Genomic DNA, 17,931 nt, shown 5'->3' on the forward strand with positions numbered 1-17,931 from the left:
TCCCATGGGCTGGGTTCCTGAACTGAATGAGAAGGTGAAAACAAGCCAAGCACCAGCATTCATCTCTCTGCACCCAACTATAAATTCAATGTGCCCATTTTCCCTGTGCCTTTAACACATGACTTTTCCACCATGGTGCACTGTACCCCCAAACTGTGACCGCAAATAAAATGTCCATTCCTTATGTTGCTTCTGTCAGGTATTTTGATCATAAGTAATAAACTCCTCATCAACAGTTTTGACTACAGTCTAGGAAACTGTTAAAACCCAGTCCTTGTCCCTGGTCATCAAAGGAAAAACTGTACAGTGTGCAGGTTAGGTCCTCACTGGGAGAGCTCAGAAGACGTTCCACATCTAAGAAGTCTTACCTCAGGTGGAGGGCTAAAGATTCGAACATTTAAGAGCAAGAGAAGGCCTTGGGCTCAGCAAAAGATAAACTCTCATAGAGTACCGGGTCAGATGCTCCACCTTCCAGAAGAAGGGTTTATCAGCCCCTCAGAAATAGAATGTCCAAAGGAGATGGAGATACGGTCCTGACCTAGTGAATTAAAACCTAGTAGGATTGGAGCATAGTTTTGACAACAAGGATGCAGTGGAAGGCTGAACTGACAGGGAAGCTCAGAAGAACAGAAGTTTCAGGCATGCCAACCAGTAGAGGTGGCTCAGCTGAATAGGAGCAGGAGAGAGGCCATCTACCCCCAGTTAGGATGGACTCAGGCTGGAAATTGTGGTAAATGCTGTCTTTGTCTGCACCCTCTCCCTACTGACAGTGACTTGACAATGAATCATCAACTTCTCAATAACTGCAGACCCTGAAAGGCCAAATTGTTTTCTTGCTGGATGCTCAGGACTGAACCAGCAGAAGCCCCAAGTCAGACAGGACCATTCCTTATCTTCTTTGGTTCCATATATATTCTAAGATTTGTACAACTGTCAGAGAAATTGAGAAAAGAAATCTCCAATTGGTCTGAAGTGTGGCTTCGATTATTATACTTCATGAGCAAGTGGGCACAGTTTGACAGACAGGCCCATCAGGGTAGATCCCACTTCTGACCAAAAAAAGATCTGGCAAGCAGCATGCTCCATGCTTCGTCATGCTGTGAGAAACTCCGAGTCATTTGGAATCAATATGGTATAAGAAAAGTATAAAAGGCAAAATTTGAATTTCATTACTTTGAAATGTCAAGAATGGGTTCTGATGGCATAGATTGCTGTTTTGATTCTTCATCTTAAATCTGGGTGATTATGTTTCTTCCAGGATCTTTCTTCCAGGTTCAGTGAATTTCTTGAAAGTGGCCAAATAAAGAGCATTTACAGACTCTGAGGATGATGTAGTTCACACTTGTACATTTTATTAGTTTCCTGGATCTATTCAGATATACATAGGATACTGAGAAGAGCAATCTCTTAAGTAAGAGGTTGCTAGGGATTAAACCCAGGACCTTGTGTAATGATAAAGACATATTCTATCACTGAGCTACATCCTCAGCCCTTGTTTTAGTTGTTATTTGGGTTTAATTGTTTGGGGTTTTGTTTGGTTCCTGTTTTAAACCAGGTAACCTCTATGTAGCTCAGGCTGGCCTTGAACTTACTATGTAGTTCAGGCTGGCCTAGAACCATGAATCTTCCTCCTAGGTTCAGGGAGTATAATCATATGCTACCATATCCAGCTAAATGGAAGCCTCTGTCCCTTACCAAACTTCAATGATGTAATAGAAGAACCATTTCATAGTCAGCAAGAAGACGTATACACTGTATAAAAACGCCACTGTCAATGTGGGTAAACGCGCTTGGCCAGAGGTTTCTCCTCAGGCATTGCATACCTTCAGGCAACAGCCAGACATGAGCTGAAAGTGACAACATTGATCATCAACAGCCACTGGCACCTAAGTCACTCGGGCACTTAGTTTGTCGCTGTCTCTCAATACATAAATCTTTTGCATTCTAAAGACTCTTCATTTCGTACCCAGGGCCAGAATGTTCTGGTGTCTGCTGTTGCTCTCAGCGGCCCTGCATAAAGATTGGCCATGAAGACGCAGCATCAGGCAGCACAACACGTGCTTGTAATTCGAATCTCAAAGCATTCACCTTAGTACATCATTACATATGATATACTTATGATACATACACTATAGTTATATCATTCCTTTCCAGATAGGAATGCTTTGATAACTGATGACTGTTTACTCCATTTTTGGATGTTTGCAGGTTCCTAGGCTATTATACATTTATTATGATACGAAAACAGTCCATTTTATTCTCTGGAAGACACGGCTTGAGGACTTCTCACAAAGACAGGAACCCCGCCCCTGGGGTTGGGGGAGCAGTACTTAAAATATCTTCATAAACAATGAGGATGTCCTGTTGGTGATGTTCCAAAGGAGTTGTAAGGCAGATTTGACTTTAATTTTCTCCTGGAAGTAGAACAGTTGAAGTTGTTAGCAGAGGCTGAAAATACAATTTACTGTAAAACAGTGAAAACCTGTTGGTCCAAGATCAGCCACCTGGAAGCAAAAGCCTAAGGGCCATTAGCATCCTAGTCCAACATCGTGGAGTTTATGCTCCAGCCTGCTCATGTTTCTGTAGTGCCGCTGGGTCTTCTCTGTAGAGCTGCAGTGAGGTGCTGTTTTCACAGCCTTGAGCTTCCGAACCACAGATCCAAGGCATCTACTTGGATGCTCTGGACAAATTTAGGACCAACCAACAGGTGTTAATATTTACAAAAACAACTATCTATGACTTTATCAACAATTTGCAAGTAATCAGCTTTTGGTCAATTGTGTTCAGTTGGCTCCCCTGTATAACAGGCAGACAGACTCTAGGTGGCGACATGCAGGCTACGGAAGGTTGGTTTTCTTCTAGAATCTTCTAATTCACAGGCTGTAATGTAAGTTTGGCTCCTGTGAGGTCATTACTATTCTTAGTTACTGTTCGAGGTGGTATTTTTTGAAAGCTTAAAAACTTCAGACTAGCCTTTTGAAAGGAGCCAAAAGGCAGTAAAATGTTGTATGTGGCATAAGCAACTACAGACAGTTGTAATTAATAGTTTACCAAGCTACTAAATTGGAGGAGTAAGATGAAACAAAATGATTACAATACTAAAAAAAAAAATGTATTTTTTAAATGTGATTTGCTACAATTCAGACTTAGGTAAGTGTGCATATTTGAAGCCAGGGATGGAGGGCATTTTCAGGGTACCAAGGGGTTACTAGTTCTATGTCCTGTTGCCTTGGTCACATATGAAACAGTTTGTTGTTATTTCTGGTGCTGGAGATCAAACCCAGATCTTGGACATGCTAGACAAGTGCTGTACCACTGAGCTAATGAGACTTTTTAAATGATTGACATAATTACAAAGGAGTCTCTGCAGTGTTTCTTAAGACCAAAGACAGTGGAAGAACAGCAGACCAGTTGGGTCAATATGGGATACACATAACTACCTCCAGATAGTATCAACATGGAAACAGAATATTCTCTTAAGACAAAGAGCTAATGCTGACTGAGGGGATAAACATGAATTGGTCATTATAATAAGGTGCATTTACTTACACCTGTAAATGTGTATTTATTTTCTATTGCTGTGTGTTGTTTTCTTGATGGGAAGGGGAGGTATTGTTTCCCAAATCTGATCAACAAAACTTAGCAACTCTCAGAAAGTGTGGAGGGGGCCGAATTCTCCTGAGGGTCAGCCTGGAATTTTGTGTTTACTGCAAGTGTACCTGTTGATCTTCAATGGCTTCTTGTGTTGGAATGTTTATTGTACAGTATGGTACAGGGATGTTTCTTGTGCTTTTAAAGTTGGAAGTGACCCTACCTGTTATGAGATGGTCTTTTTGTACACTGTGAAGATGTCTCTGCCAAGGCATCTTCTGATTGGTTTAATAAAGAGCTGGGGCCAATAGTTAGGCAGGAAAGGATAGGCAGGACTTCAGGGCAGAGATAAGAACTCTGGGAAGAAGAGAAGTGGGATTTGCCAGCAAGATGTGGAGCAAGTCGGATATACAGTATGGAGGAGAGGTAACAAGCCATGTGACAGAATGTAGATTAATATAAACAGGCTAAGTTAAGTCATAAGGCCAAGCTTTCATAATTAATAAGAAGTCTTCATGTCATTATTTGGGAGCTAGTGGTCCAAAGAAAGTCCGGCTACTTTGTTTTTAATCTAAGTAGTTTTATTTTCCAATATAGTAACATTTCCACCTTTGGAACTTGACTGTGTCTAGTATTTTGTTGTAGTGATACGAAGCTAAGTAACACATATTTACCATATCATTTGTTCTTTCTGCTTTCCCGTTGTCTTCTGTAAAAAATATGTTGTATTCAGAGTAATTTTTTTTTTTGGTTTTTCGAGACAGGGTTTCTCTGTGTAGCTTTGTGCCTTTCCTGGGACTCACTTGGTAGCCCAGGCTGGCCTCAAACTCACAGAGATCCGCCTGGCTCTGCCTCCCGAGTGCTGGGATTAAAGGCGTGCGCCACCACCACCCGGCCAGAGTAATTTTTTAAAAGGTTCTACTTTGTCAGAGAAATGTGCACTTCTCATTTTTACTTCCTTCTCTATATGTCTGTCCCTTTGGCCAATGTGTCTGCTAAATGTCTTCATTACTAACCTTTTATTTTCTATTTTCAATACTGAGAGTGGAAGGACTGTTCTACATTGTCAATTTGTATTTAGTACTAACTTTAAATGCTTTTTAAGTGCACAATGGTGACATTTACCCACCTCAATATCCATTCATATATTTTATCCAATTTTCTGACTTGGTGTTCATTTGCTAACAGTTGAGAAAATTATGAATTAGGAACTATCTCAACAACAGGCATCTAAATCCGCACTTCCTCTGCTTCTTCCCCCGCCCTTCCTTCTTCCTCCTCTCCCCTCTCAATTTTCCACCGAGTTTGGCTGGTCCTGGTTTTCCATCATCCTTGAAGAGAAAAACAAAGCACGTGTATGGCTGTTATAAATCAGACCAGTGGTTCGTGAATGCGTGGTCAATGTGGCTGCTTTGGCTTATTAAATGAAGCTGGGAATGCTAAAGTGTAATCAATGAAATGGATCTATCTTTCAAAGACAAGACTCAGAGATGAAAGAGAGGGAAATCGGATATAGGTTACATAAAAATCCATCATTGTTTTGAAATCTCTATAGGAATATTCTCTCCCTGGGCACCTAGGCTGTACCAAATACAGTCTTGGTTTCTGGAGAAGTTTTAGTATAAACATGTGCTAGTGTTCATCAGAATGCAGAAAGGGATTTGCCCAGAAACCATGGGATTAGTTACTGAGCTGACTCATATGCTTCTGCCCTGACAAATTACTGTTTTAATGTCAGACATTTGATGATTAATTTCACATTTGTCATCTTGCTATAGTTGCATCAAGTTCACCATGGCTGTCTATGCAAATGTTCTTCACTAATTAGATTCAATTGTATTCCCCGTGCGGAGTATAGAAATTATATTTGCAATAAATATTTTCAGTAGAAATTAAGTATGTATAAATATTGCTACAGTAATGAAAATGAAACTCCTGCAGAGATCTACCCTTCCCTCTGCTTCCAGAGTCAAGAGAAAAACTGAAGTCTAGATTTGGTATGGATAGAAAAATAATATAAATAAATCTTTTTTTAGAGGAGAGAAATTATCCTATGTTCTGCCATTCATTCTCAATTATATGTTGTGTTGAAATTCTCTAGATTTATAACAAATAGGATGATCTTTAGGGAAATTCTGAGCATTTCAATTGTTTAAAGAAATATTAAGGTTGTCTAAATATTAGTTTTCTATCACAGAATAACAGTTTGCCGAAAGCTAACACATCATGACTATGATATCTACCTTCTGTGGGTCAGGAGCCAGGCAGGTGTGGCCATGTAGCACAGGGCTGCAATCACCTGGGCCCTTCTGTGTACCCTTAAATTTTGAAGTTCATTTCCTTTCCAGATGTCCACCAGGGTTTGTACCCCATTCACTGGAGGTGACTCCATCCATCTTTGAAGCCAACCACCCCAACCTCTGCTTCTCCTTTCCTAACCTTTAAAGTACATCCTTCTCCGCCAGAGGGGATTATGTTGGCTTAGCATCCCTTGTCTGGGACTTCAAACGCTCAGTTCCTTCGTAGCAGTGCCTGCATTGATGTTTGATTCAATAATCAATTGCTGAGAGCCTGGAACTAGCTATCTCCACATCTCTGTCTTCTATAACATCTCATGATACAGCCCCCTGAGGCCGTCTTGACCAGAAACAAACAGAATGATGGAGAATTTGAGCCTTGCTAGCCAAAACTCTACAAAACTTTAGAGTACTGGCAAATATCATAAAATACAGTACTTGAAGAAATTTAGAAAATTCTAAAGTGTTTTTATGCAACCGCAGATTTGAAGTCAGTCATGTTTTATGGGGATGAAAAAGAGATTATTACTCCCATTAGCCAAGCTATTTGGCACATTTGATTTTTGCAAACCTTCCAAATGACTATCATTTTACATTATCAAACTCACAACCCAAACCTGTCCAACCTAGAATTATGGAGAGAATGGCAAATCTAAAAGTGTGTAGTACATCAATTATAGAAATCTTTCATTCCTCTGTCGCTCTTATTAAAAGGGACATGCCCTTAGGAGAAATTGGCTCTCTTCATTTCTATGACCCAATGGAAGGAAAGAAATATTTTCCATAAAAGTGTTTCTGCCATTCCACATTTCACCCCATAGTTAATTCAAACTAAGATTTCCAGTATTTGCCCTTATTATTGACCTCTCTGTACCTTTATATGTTCTTTATTATGTTAAGTGTTGTTGTTGTTGCTGCTGCTGTTGTTTTTCTTCTTGATCCCCCTCTTCTGAACAATTTGCTGCTGAGCTCAATTTTTTACCAAACCAGTGTGGCAGACAAAAGGGTCAAGTCACTCAGATCTTTCTATCATGTTGAGATCTGCAATGGGAGGAGGGAAAATGTGAAAAGAAACTAGCTACAGACTTACTGATTCTTCGCGCTTTGTGAAAGGGGGCCGTGTCTTTCCTTTCTGTATTTGAGCAAAGATAGAAATCTCTCTGTTCTTAAACTGACAAATAGACTTTGTCATGCATAAAATGTTCGGAGAATTGTGTAAGAAAAAGTCATCCTGGAACAGACTAAAACTTCATTTCCACCTTAGTACATTATATTTTTCAAGAATTGAAGTCCAACCTCATAATGACAGTAACTGTAGAAGCCAACAGTTACTGTTACTGCATAGCCATCTAACTTCTATGGTCAATACCTTCTTCAACCCTTACAGCTGCATTTGAAGAAACCACAGAAGAGTTAAGGGACCTTTCAATGTCACACAGTCAGAAACTGGTCGATTAAAATTAGAGCCAAAACAGAATGACTGTCAGCACGTTGAGTGCCTTCTAAGCTCAGAGCAGAGATTTGTTCATACCTACTGTACTTCATCACTATCAGACTGCAGGACCACAGAGCTGATGATAATGATGAGAACCAGAAATACATTCCTTCCTTGTTCTGACAGCTTTGGTGTTGATATTTGACGCTGTTCTATGTTTTCTCAGCATTCATTTAATTGGGCAATTAAAAATTAAAAGTCTGACCTGAATTGGGAGTCCTTCACTAGAAACGTCTTGTCTAGACCAGTGGAAAGCAGGCAACACAAACAGAAGCACATTTCCAGACTTTTATTGCACATTTAGTATCTAGGTAATGTTGACATTACCTAAATTGACCACCTTGAATAGTAACTACAACCATTTGCAATGTTGCAAAGAGATTCATCAAATTATCTTCATGATTCTGTGAGATTCAGTGAGGCAAATGCACACAAAATAGCACCAGGGTTTAAAATATTAATTCCTCTCATTTTGCTATTGCTTTGATTTATTTGTATATTAATATCTAACATTGCAACAAGGGAGTAATAAGTTATGACAGTGTTGATTGCTTTTCTTGTTTCTATGACCACATCCTGACAAGAAGTAACATGAAGGAGAAAGTATTTACTTGGAGTCTTGGTTTGAGTCTATTAGATCAAGGAAAGGTGTGGCAGCAGGTGGTTCCATCCAAGGCAATATGAATGTGACACAGCTTGCTCACATCTGGGTGTTCAGCTGGGAAAAGTGGATCAGTTATAACCCTCTCACTCTATCTCTACAACTCTGCTGTCTACTAAGACAAGCGATTCATCGTTTAAAGGCAGTTTGATCTAGCAAAGGGATTGTGAGGGGGAAGAAGATATCTTAAGGGATGCCTAGGGAGAAGGTAATAGAATACGTAAGATAAGAAAGTAGAGAGCATCAGGACATCTTCATACCCTCTTCCCACAAGGCTTGGGCATCATTGCTGAAGAGGCAGCAGAAAGGTTCTAAGAGCCAAATGGATTAGATGCCTGTTTTCAAACAGTCCTTGCCAGACATGACAGCGCTATTGCACACAGGGATTCACAGACCCTAGGACTACTTGCAAAAGATGTGAGCAGGATCTAGCCAACCGAGGTCTAAGCATGACATCCCGCCCCTATCTGAGGAGCTATTGGCAGTTGATGGCTGCTGAGGAAGGTAGAGTCAGGTTTTGAGGGACGTATGTCTTAAGAGGCTGCCTATGCTCCAGTAGATGGTCCCATGCCCATGAACATACAAGCAACACTAAATGGACCCAGTGGTTTAGAGAAAGGGAGAGGGGAGGAGGGGGAAGAGAGGGAGGGAAAGAGAGAGAGAGAGGGAGCCCATGAAGTTGGGAGGGAAAAGAGGTGGGGAAAATAGAGGAAGAACTAGAAGGAGGAGAGAGGGATACAGATTTGCTCAAAACACATTATTTGTGTGTGTGTGGAGTTCTCAAACCATTTTTAAAAAGAAAGAAACCAGAGGAAGAAAGGAGCTGACCTTTCTTGAAAGGGAGTAAGGGCAACAGGGAGGGGGTAGTTGGAGAGGGGACCAATGGAGCACAAGGTACAATGGCACCCATGTCCAAAAATGCCACGAGAAAACTCGTTAATTCTATGATGATGTAGAAAGTGAATATGAACAGGCCATTTTGTATCAGTCTGCCCATATTAAGGCCAGAGTGCTGGAGTTTGTACTGGGTGTGCAAGACGAAGCATGGCCATTGTTGTTTACTGGGGAGCAATCACCGTTCAAGGTTTATTTTGATAGTGGATTCCAGCCTGACTTTTGCTTTTCTTCTTCATTCCTGAGCATGCAGTGTATGCGCATCTCCTTCTTTCCCCGACTTTACCTCGGAAAAGAAAAAAACCCTTAAATCATAACCGATTGGATGGTGCGCAGCTGCAGTCTGTAAACCTCCACCGAGGGAACAAACAGGATGAGCACTCTTTGTGTCATCTTGACAAGCTCAGAGTTCTCTTGCAAAAGTATCTAGAGTAAATGTGAGGGATGCAGGCAATGGTGAGAAAACTCCTGGGAGACATCCTGGTGCCTTCTAGAGGGGTCCAGAGAACAAATATTCATGGTTTAAAAAAGGAAACCACAACTTAAATAAGCTTTCAGTATTTGGGAAAGGGCCATTGCGGAAAATCTCTGGTTAAAAGAAAAATATGTATGTTTTATGTTTCTGTTTAATCCTGTGAAGATTCAATCTCTCCGTTTTAAAAGTGGGAATTGTAATGAAATGCTCTCCATGATCTCTCCCAACGGCGAATCTTCAGATCCACGGTTCTTTTGCACTAAGACTGATTTCCATACCCTCCTCACACCTGGTTCCCAATTAGAAAACATCTGCTTTTCATAGACACTTGCCTCAATAGCCAGCTGTTTTCTTTCTAATATAACTTCATATCAAGGACTTGGTTTGTACTGTGGTATTTAATCTGCTTAATAAAAATGTTTGGGAAGCTGTCATAATGCCAGATGTGGTGGCATGTGCCAGAAATCCCAACACTTAGGAGGCAGAAAGATTGGTAGTTCAAGGACAACCCTGTCTCAGGCATCTCCGGCTCCCACTAAAAATAATCATAGAATTTTCACATAGAACGACTGCTGTAAGAGATATCTGGCCTACTCTTCTGTAAGTGAGAAATAAATAACTGATTTGGCCTTTCCCAGGTGGCCTGTCTATGGTGTCAAAGAGGTGGGTGTATGGACTGTAAACACTGAGCCCACTGTCACCAAAATGAGACTGTCAGACTTCTCAGCTAGTGCAGAACCAAGTACAGCATTTTGGAATGCAAGGAGCAGGCAGCCTGTGATTGAGCTGCAAAGAGGTTATCATTCCTGATTAAAACAAAGAGAATCAATTCCTTAGCCAGAAACCATTAGCAACCAATACAATGTCAAATGAGTAGGTGTCTGGGTGGCAGCATGAAAGCTTTTTAAGTGTGTAAGTGGCAATTTCCTGGTGTTCTGAGCTCAACAGATTTATTTCTGGAATACTCTGAAAGCCCAGAACCTACTGAAGTGAATGTATATTTTCTCTCTTCACCTAAAATGTAATTTTCAGAGGAGTTAATAGATGATTGGCTTTTGGGTCTTTATCCCAGAAGGTATTTTTTAATTCTTTTTTTTTCTATCCACAGCTCTGTAATGTGAAACATTCCTCAGAACACAGCAATTGATTTTTATTCTTTTATTCATTGGCATGTCCATATTTCTAACACTATGTCTAATACCATATAACTTGAGACTTAGTGAGCATTCTTTTTTCTGTGGATATAAAGAAAAATGTATTTTCATCCCATGGCTGACTGAGAAAGGTAAGCTGAAATGTCTGTAGGTAGTAGAAATAATCTTCCAATTGCATTTTGTAAATCATAGGTGCAATATTAAGAGCAGATAACTGAATTCTATGAAATGTTTCTGCAAGATCACCGAAGGTGGGAGACATAGGCAAAATGTGACAATAAAGAGCAAAATCACTGTGAAGAGGGAGTACTGTTCACAGAAGTTAGGCTTCCTGAAATGCTGCTGGTGAAGCGCACATGAAATGGCCATGTGGATGATAACAGGAATAGTATAGTTGGCAATAACTGGAGGTGGAGAGGAACTGGAAAGGGCTGATCCATGGGAAGGAAGTTACAGTGAATGAAGAAAGAAAAGCCCTAGTGTGTGACCACATGGTCAAGCACCACACTTAATAACAAAGCACTCTGGGCTTCAAAAGGCTAGCAGAAAGGATTTTGAACATTTTGCTATAAAAATGATAAATGGTTGAGGAGATGTGTTTAATGTAATTTAAGGATTACATAATATATATGTATTGACGCACTGCCTATTAGTTACCTAATGAATGCATAAAAGCACTGTTTTGTGAATCAGTTAAAATTTCATTTAAATCATAAAAATTAAATACTTAACTTCATGGGACTTAATATACTAGCTTTTCCTCACTGAAAGAAACAGTGGAACAGTCAGTCTTTGAAGAGGGAAGGTCTGTGTTGGCTCAAGCTTGAGGAAGTTTCAATGAGCACTTTGCCTGGATTCTTGGTCCTGAGGCAGCACAGCACAGACTGTAACCTGTTCACCGCAGCCAGGATTTTACAAAAGACAAGGAGAAAGAAGAAATCAACCAGCACCCCCTTCCGTGGAGACCTCCACTGGTCCAACTCCCTTCTGCTTGTTCACACCGTCTAAAGATGCCTCCACCTCCCAGTTAGGCTGGAACTTGATCCTTCAGCACGCAGAACTTCAGAAAACGCCCCAGATTCGAACTGCAGCCTCATACAAATGGCCGTGCTGAACCGACCGCAGGTGAGGTCTGCACTGATTGAACCATGCCAGACACCAGGTCATCCCTTACAAGCCAAACTAGAACACTCCATGGAGTACCTACCACTCAAGCTTGGCTTCCTAACAGGCCTAGCAGGCATTGGCAGCCTCCTCTACCTGCTCACCCATTCCCTTCTACCTTCCCCCTAGCTGAGTACACCAAGGCATCAAGCCATAGGCCCCCTCCTCTTCCTTGGAAACCTAAGTCAGGTACCATGTCCTCAACACTACACTCACTCTGATTCTGAGATAGGTCTCTGTGCTGGGCCAGCTCTAGGACTGTCTCTGGGGCTCAGGGGGCAAAAAGAAGCCAACTGTTAGTAGGTATCTCTTTGTGCATTCCATAGAGCCCCACCCTCCTCTGGTACTGCAGAATGGTATCTACCATGGCAGGAAAACAGCAGTTAAGTCTTTGTGGCCCTCCCCATGGACACAACTGTGTGGCCAACTTCTTCTTCTTCTTCTTCTTCTTCTTCTTCTTCTTCTTCTTCTTCTTCTTCTTCTTCTTCTTCTTCTGCTTCTTCTTTTCATTTTTCTTTATTAAGAAATTTTCTACTCACTCCACATACCACCCACAGATTCCCCCCTCCTCCTTCCTCCTATCACCTAGCCCTCTCTCCCAAGCCACTCCACATCCCCATATCCCCCATGGGAGACCTTGATTTGGCCAACAGTTTCTTGAACATGAACCTTCTCAGAGCACCTGCCCCATCATGGTCACAACCTCCCTAATGGACCACAGCAAATCCTTCTAGACTGAAGGTCTTCTCCCTCAAACAGAGCTGCCTCATGGTTTGAAGCCTTTTGCCAGAGTGCGTTGGGAATCCTCTCTGGGGGATGCTGTGGCTAGGCAGAGACATCCTTTGAGAGATCCAGGTTGTAATGGGGCTTTACTCACAACTCAGCGACTACCTCCCACCACTGCCTCTGAGGCCTGCACTCTGGGCATTCCCCTGGCCCCATGCTGTCTGGCCTTGCTGTCTTCCCCTAGATGTTTCCTGCCCTTCAGTATCTTGCCCCTGGCAGCCCCATGTCAGGCGCCAGCAGCCCCAGTCTGAGTTAGGAGCTCTAAATATCACTCGCCCATGTTTTACCTTAATCTGAGGTAGACTAATCAGCAAGACACTAATTGATTTCTCCTAGATTGTATGACTCTAGATGGCAGGGCTGACTCATCTCTGCTCTGGTCAACCACAGCCTGCTCTCCACTGGTGCTCAGTAAATTAAATTGGTCTTTAAAGAAAAAGAAAAAGATTGTTTTCAAGCTTAATAATTGAAAATTACTTTGATGCAGCATAAACAAGAAAACAAACTACTTCTGAGTCTAGGTGGAAATATGCATTGCCTTGTCAATGGCATTTTTCTTCAATAAAAGCAAATGTATGTCTTTTATGAGTACTTAATTGTTCATGACAAATATGGCTTGAAAATAATAAGGAGGGGAGGGGATTGGCCCTGTTTCAACTGAGTGTACCAGGCTCTGCTGACTCCCCAGGGGAGACCTTGCCTTAGAGGAGGTGGGAATGGGGAATGGGTTGGGGAGGGAGGGAAGCTGGGAGGTGGGAGGAGGGAGGACAGGGGAAATCCATGGTTGATATGTAAAATGAATAGAAAATCTCTTAATAAAAGAAAAGAAAAAGAATGTCAAATTTTGGTGAGAATTATATTGAATCTCAGAATTGCTTTTGGCAACATGCTCATTTGTAAAGTGTTAATCTATTGATCAAGTAACATGGGATTCTTACCTATACTTCTTCAAATTTAACTATATTGAATTAATGTAATCATTGTAGAGGTTATGAACGAAATGAATAAAGTATTTGTATTTACTATGTATTTATAAAGGCATTTGAAATGGGATGTTTTGCTGGATTCTTTTCATTAAGGTTTTATCTGGATGGAGAAAATATAATGATTTTTTAATGTTTCTTTTGTGCCCTGTTAATCTGTTGACACTATCATAACAATGTATTTTCTTATAATGCTCATTGTTTTTATAAATAGGTTATTATAGAAAAAAAGAAAATAATAAGGAGGATCTATGTTCCTTTATGTAATATATATAGTGTTACAATGGAAATAGAGGGGGAAATGTTAAAAGTATCCTAACTAATACCTACACATCTCTGCTTATTCTCCTTTACTCAAACACTGTCTATATCGTTCAGTTTTGCTTCTAAGAAGGCAACAGGATGTGCTATGTCACAGAAGTCAATAGTTAACCGATTTACAATTAGGCCATGATAGTCCTGTCCACTTTAATCATGATCTTGCTACCTGACAACGGAAGACTCCTCTGTGTGTGTGTGTGTGTGTGTGTGTGTGTGTGTGTGTGTGTGTGTGTTTTAAGCAGTGGGAGAATGGTGCAGCGTAGAGCCTAGCACTGAGGGTGAGTTGGCAACCTTTGAAAGTTGACCGTCTCTGTGATGCGAAATTTGTCACAGTCACAGCATACTCGCTCCTTAGATAATTCCCCATTGTCACAGAGGTCATGGTAATGGTCCTATAAACTCCATGGCTGTTGCCAAGCAGGTAGGGTTAGTGAGGGCAGATTTGCTGACAAAAGTGGACAAAGTAATGTTTTCTTGAAGCAAAGATCATTTGCCCCGAAAGTTGACCATTTCTACTGGCAAGGTGTCCAACTTTTCACCCCCTCTTGAAGAGGACTGTGAAGCTGGTAAAACCAGAAGTCATCTTTTCAAAAGCTGCATAGACAGACAACCACGTTCAGGAATACTTTTAGCACATGTTTTTGCTTAGACTAAGGCAACAGAATTGAATACATTATACTGGTGACTTTTTTTTTATACTCTAGTGAGATTTTGATATGGTTAAATATATCTTGACCTAAATTAATTCATGACAAGTAGTATATAAAACATAGTTTATGGTTATGGGGGTGTAGTTCAATGTAGCATTTGGGTTTGATCCCCAGAAACAACACAAAAAAATTCTCATGTTCCATATTAATCAGAAAAGTACAAAATAAGAGAAAATTTTTTTTACCCAAACAAATAAAGGAAAATAATCTAATTTGGTAATGAAAATATTTGTGCAAGAATCTTAGTACCACATGAGTCTGTCAGTAGGAGAAATTGAAGAATTTTTCCACTACTGTTTGGGGAGTCCTCTGTGGCTACTGGAAAATCTCTATCCAATCTGTGTCCTGGACCCAGAATTCCCTAAAGACAATGGTTTGTTGTGCCAAACTTGGTTATCTATGTATGAGTATTTTATATATGATTTAATTAAGACTATATATAACTTTAATAAGCAGAGAAGCTATTAGGGAAAGCCTGGACAGTACTATATATACATGTACTTTTCAGTCTAATCATAGTGTAGGAAGTTAACTAAGGCTTGTTTTACTTAATACCTGCACTTGGGAAGAATGTTGACTTCATCTGCTCCAATGCTCTTGTAAAATACAAGAGCATTAATTCACTCAGCCATTCAGCAATTCTATCACTAATGTGCTTTCATCCATCCAACACCAAATCTGTTCCAGCCATTGTGGACACAAAGATGACCACCATGACCTGAGTCAGTGTTTCTCAACTTGTGAATCGCAACCCCTTTGAAGGTTGAATGATCCTTTCACAGGGGCTGCCTAAGACCATCAGAAAACACAGCTATCTACATCACAATTCATAACAGTAGCAAATTACAGTTATGAAGTAGCAACAAAAAAATAATTTTATGGTTGAGGATCACCACATGAGGAACTGTATTAAAGAGTCACGCATTAGGAAGGTTGAGAACCACTGACCCAAGTCAAGAAGTTTATAGGCTAAGAGGATAGACCCAGGAGCTCACACTTTACTGAGAATCATCACTAAGAAAATAATTCCCTAATAGTGATCAGTGCAGGGTATCATAGGAACACAGGGGTTTGAAATTCTTCTTGTTGCTTCTAGCTCCATTCTCCTAAGTCCTAAGACACTCATTTCTAAGTGGCTCATTTCCAGGCAGAATGGCATACATGTACCTTCTTCTATATGTGACTCAGCCCAGCTACGGAAGGTCTCTATGAATGGTCCCTACTTAACGCCTCTCTCTTCACACTTTACAGACTGACTCAACATTTTATTTAAGGTCAGTCTGCCTTGCCTGCCTTCGAACACAAAGCGTTGTGTGATTCACATCACTCAACGTCTTCCTTTCTTTTGTTCAACAGTTCATAGGAGTGCTGTGCTTGCTGTCCATGTGGGCTTGCTGCCCTGTTCTCCGTAGCTCGCAGTGAGCTCCTCGGGAGATCAGTGGTCAGACTAGGAAAAAGAAAATGGCAGATGGCGGAATAATACCAGGGAAAATTCAACCAAGCCTCAACGAATCATTTGTTTCTTTCCATAACATTTCAGAGCTTTTTAATTAAGTGGTATACCTTGAATCCTCAACAGGGCTCAAATGTTATGTGATTGAATGTCCCTTTGTTTGACAATGACACAGCTTCTCCCCTGAAGATCTGAAGAGAAAAATCTTCTTCAAATGACCATCTGAAGCTGTCAGTAATTATCTTCCATCTGAAGCAAACTATCTTGAGTTATCTATCTTTGGTAAACTATCACTTATGCACCATGATCAATGTTTTGTTCTAGTACTTTATCCCTTACAAGATTTCATTTTAAAACTGTAAAAATACAGAAAATGAATCCTTTTCTTACTACTCATAATAGAGTCTTTAGACAGCATCGCATATTTTACATGGCCACAGCTACCACATGTGGCTTTGTATATGTGAATAATTTAAAGTTATTTCATACAACTTTTCTCAGTTGCTCTGCGGTCTTCATAGTGATCATTTTAAATGAAGCAGTGCTTTCTAGGCAGCAAATTACTTCACAATTTTCTTAATGAGTCAGGATGCTTTCAGTTACCACCCACTATAAAAACTCTAAGGGGTGTCTACAGTCCATTAAATTATCGCTGCTTTCAAATCGATTCCTCACAGACCCATCGTCCTCTGAAACTCACCGTTGTAAAGTTCTTTTATATTCCTTGCTGAAAATTACTCTCCAAAAGACCCCAAAACCTTTGAGATTTCTACAAGTGGTTCTTTGACAAACAATGTTTCGGGTTTCCCACCAGTAGGCTTTGAAGGGGCTTCTTCGGTTCCCTACTAATCAAGAAAGGACCTGGATGGGGCAGACTGTGTGCTCCATGGGTGCACACATAAATGGGTTTTCATTAGTAGGTCACCATTGTAAGTAAAAATGTGGTTTCATTGATGGTTTGGCTGCCAATGCTGTCAGTGGTTTGAGAGCAATGTATCTGCAACATGTATTATATTTGGCATCTGACAAGAAAATGGCTTTTGCTAAAGATCAACTAGCTAAGACTCTGCTTTGTTTTGTTTTTAACCAGAAGATTTTGTTCAGCAATTACAACAGGAAATAAATTAGCTGATGAATCAATTTATTGCTGAATGTTACACAGTGGTCCCTCCCAGATTCCTTGGGGACACATTCCAAAGTGTCGAACAGATACCGGAAGCCAGAGAATCTGCCACCGTACATATGCTTTTCTGCTACGCACACATGGCTAAGATAAAACTTAATTTGTTAATTAGGCTCAAAGTAGACGTACAACAATAATAACAAAGTATTTACAACAGCATATAGTACTCAAATTGATTTAAAGCTTGTGAGCTTTCAAGATTTGTGTGTGTGTGTGTGTGTGTGTGTGTGTGTGTGTGTGTGTGCCCATAGGGATCAAAAGAGGGCATCAGATCCCCCAGAGCTCAAGTTACAGGCAGTTGTGAACAGCTCAACATGGGTGTTATGAACCCAACTTAAGTTCTCTGGGGAAACAGCCAGTACTTTTCATCGCTGAGCCCTCTTACCAGCACCAATTAGGACTTTCTCCCTAGAATTTTCTATTCTGTATATCTGGGCTACAGTTGCCTGCAGGTGACTGAGAACAAGAAAACTAAATCTGAATGAGAAGGACACCATTGTGATACCTCACTCATACAGAAATCAAATGTATGTCCAGTGTTAGTCACAGAGTGATGCATTACACAAATACTCATTGAAAGCCTATAATTTGCCCTGATTCTGCCGCTAGTGACAAGGATTTTTTTTTTTAAATTTCAGACTTAAAAAAACAAAACAAAACAAGAACTAAAGTCTTTTTCGTAGAGTTTACATTCCAGTATGAGGGGCAAAAGAAGAAATAGTATAAAATTTGTTTTAAGTGGAGAGTGTTGGAGGGTGGTGGGT

At 40.5% G+C, this 17,931-nt stretch overlaps 1 long non-coding RNA gene across 1 annotated transcript in view; it reads right to left on the reverse strand.

The window, feature by feature from the left end:
- Positions 1 to 12,835: 12,835 nt before the first annotated feature.
- Positions 12,836 to 17,931, reverse strand: part of LOC131923259 (uncharacterized) — a 43,425-nt gene continuing 38,329 nt past the window's right edge. The window contains exon 4 of the long non-coding RNA XR_009382557.1: positions 12,836 to 12,943. This is a non-coding gene — a long non-coding RNA (uncharacterized LOC131923259). The remainder of the gene's footprint in view (positions 12,944 to 17,931) is intronic.

Source organism: Peromyscus eremicus, chromosome 13, assembly GCF_949786415.1.
Source record: "Peromyscus eremicus chromosome 13, PerEre_H2_v1, whole genome shotgun sequence".
In the NCBI taxonomy this organism is placed as follows: Eukaryota; Metazoa; Chordata; class Mammalia; order Rodentia; family Cricetidae; genus Peromyscus; species Peromyscus eremicus.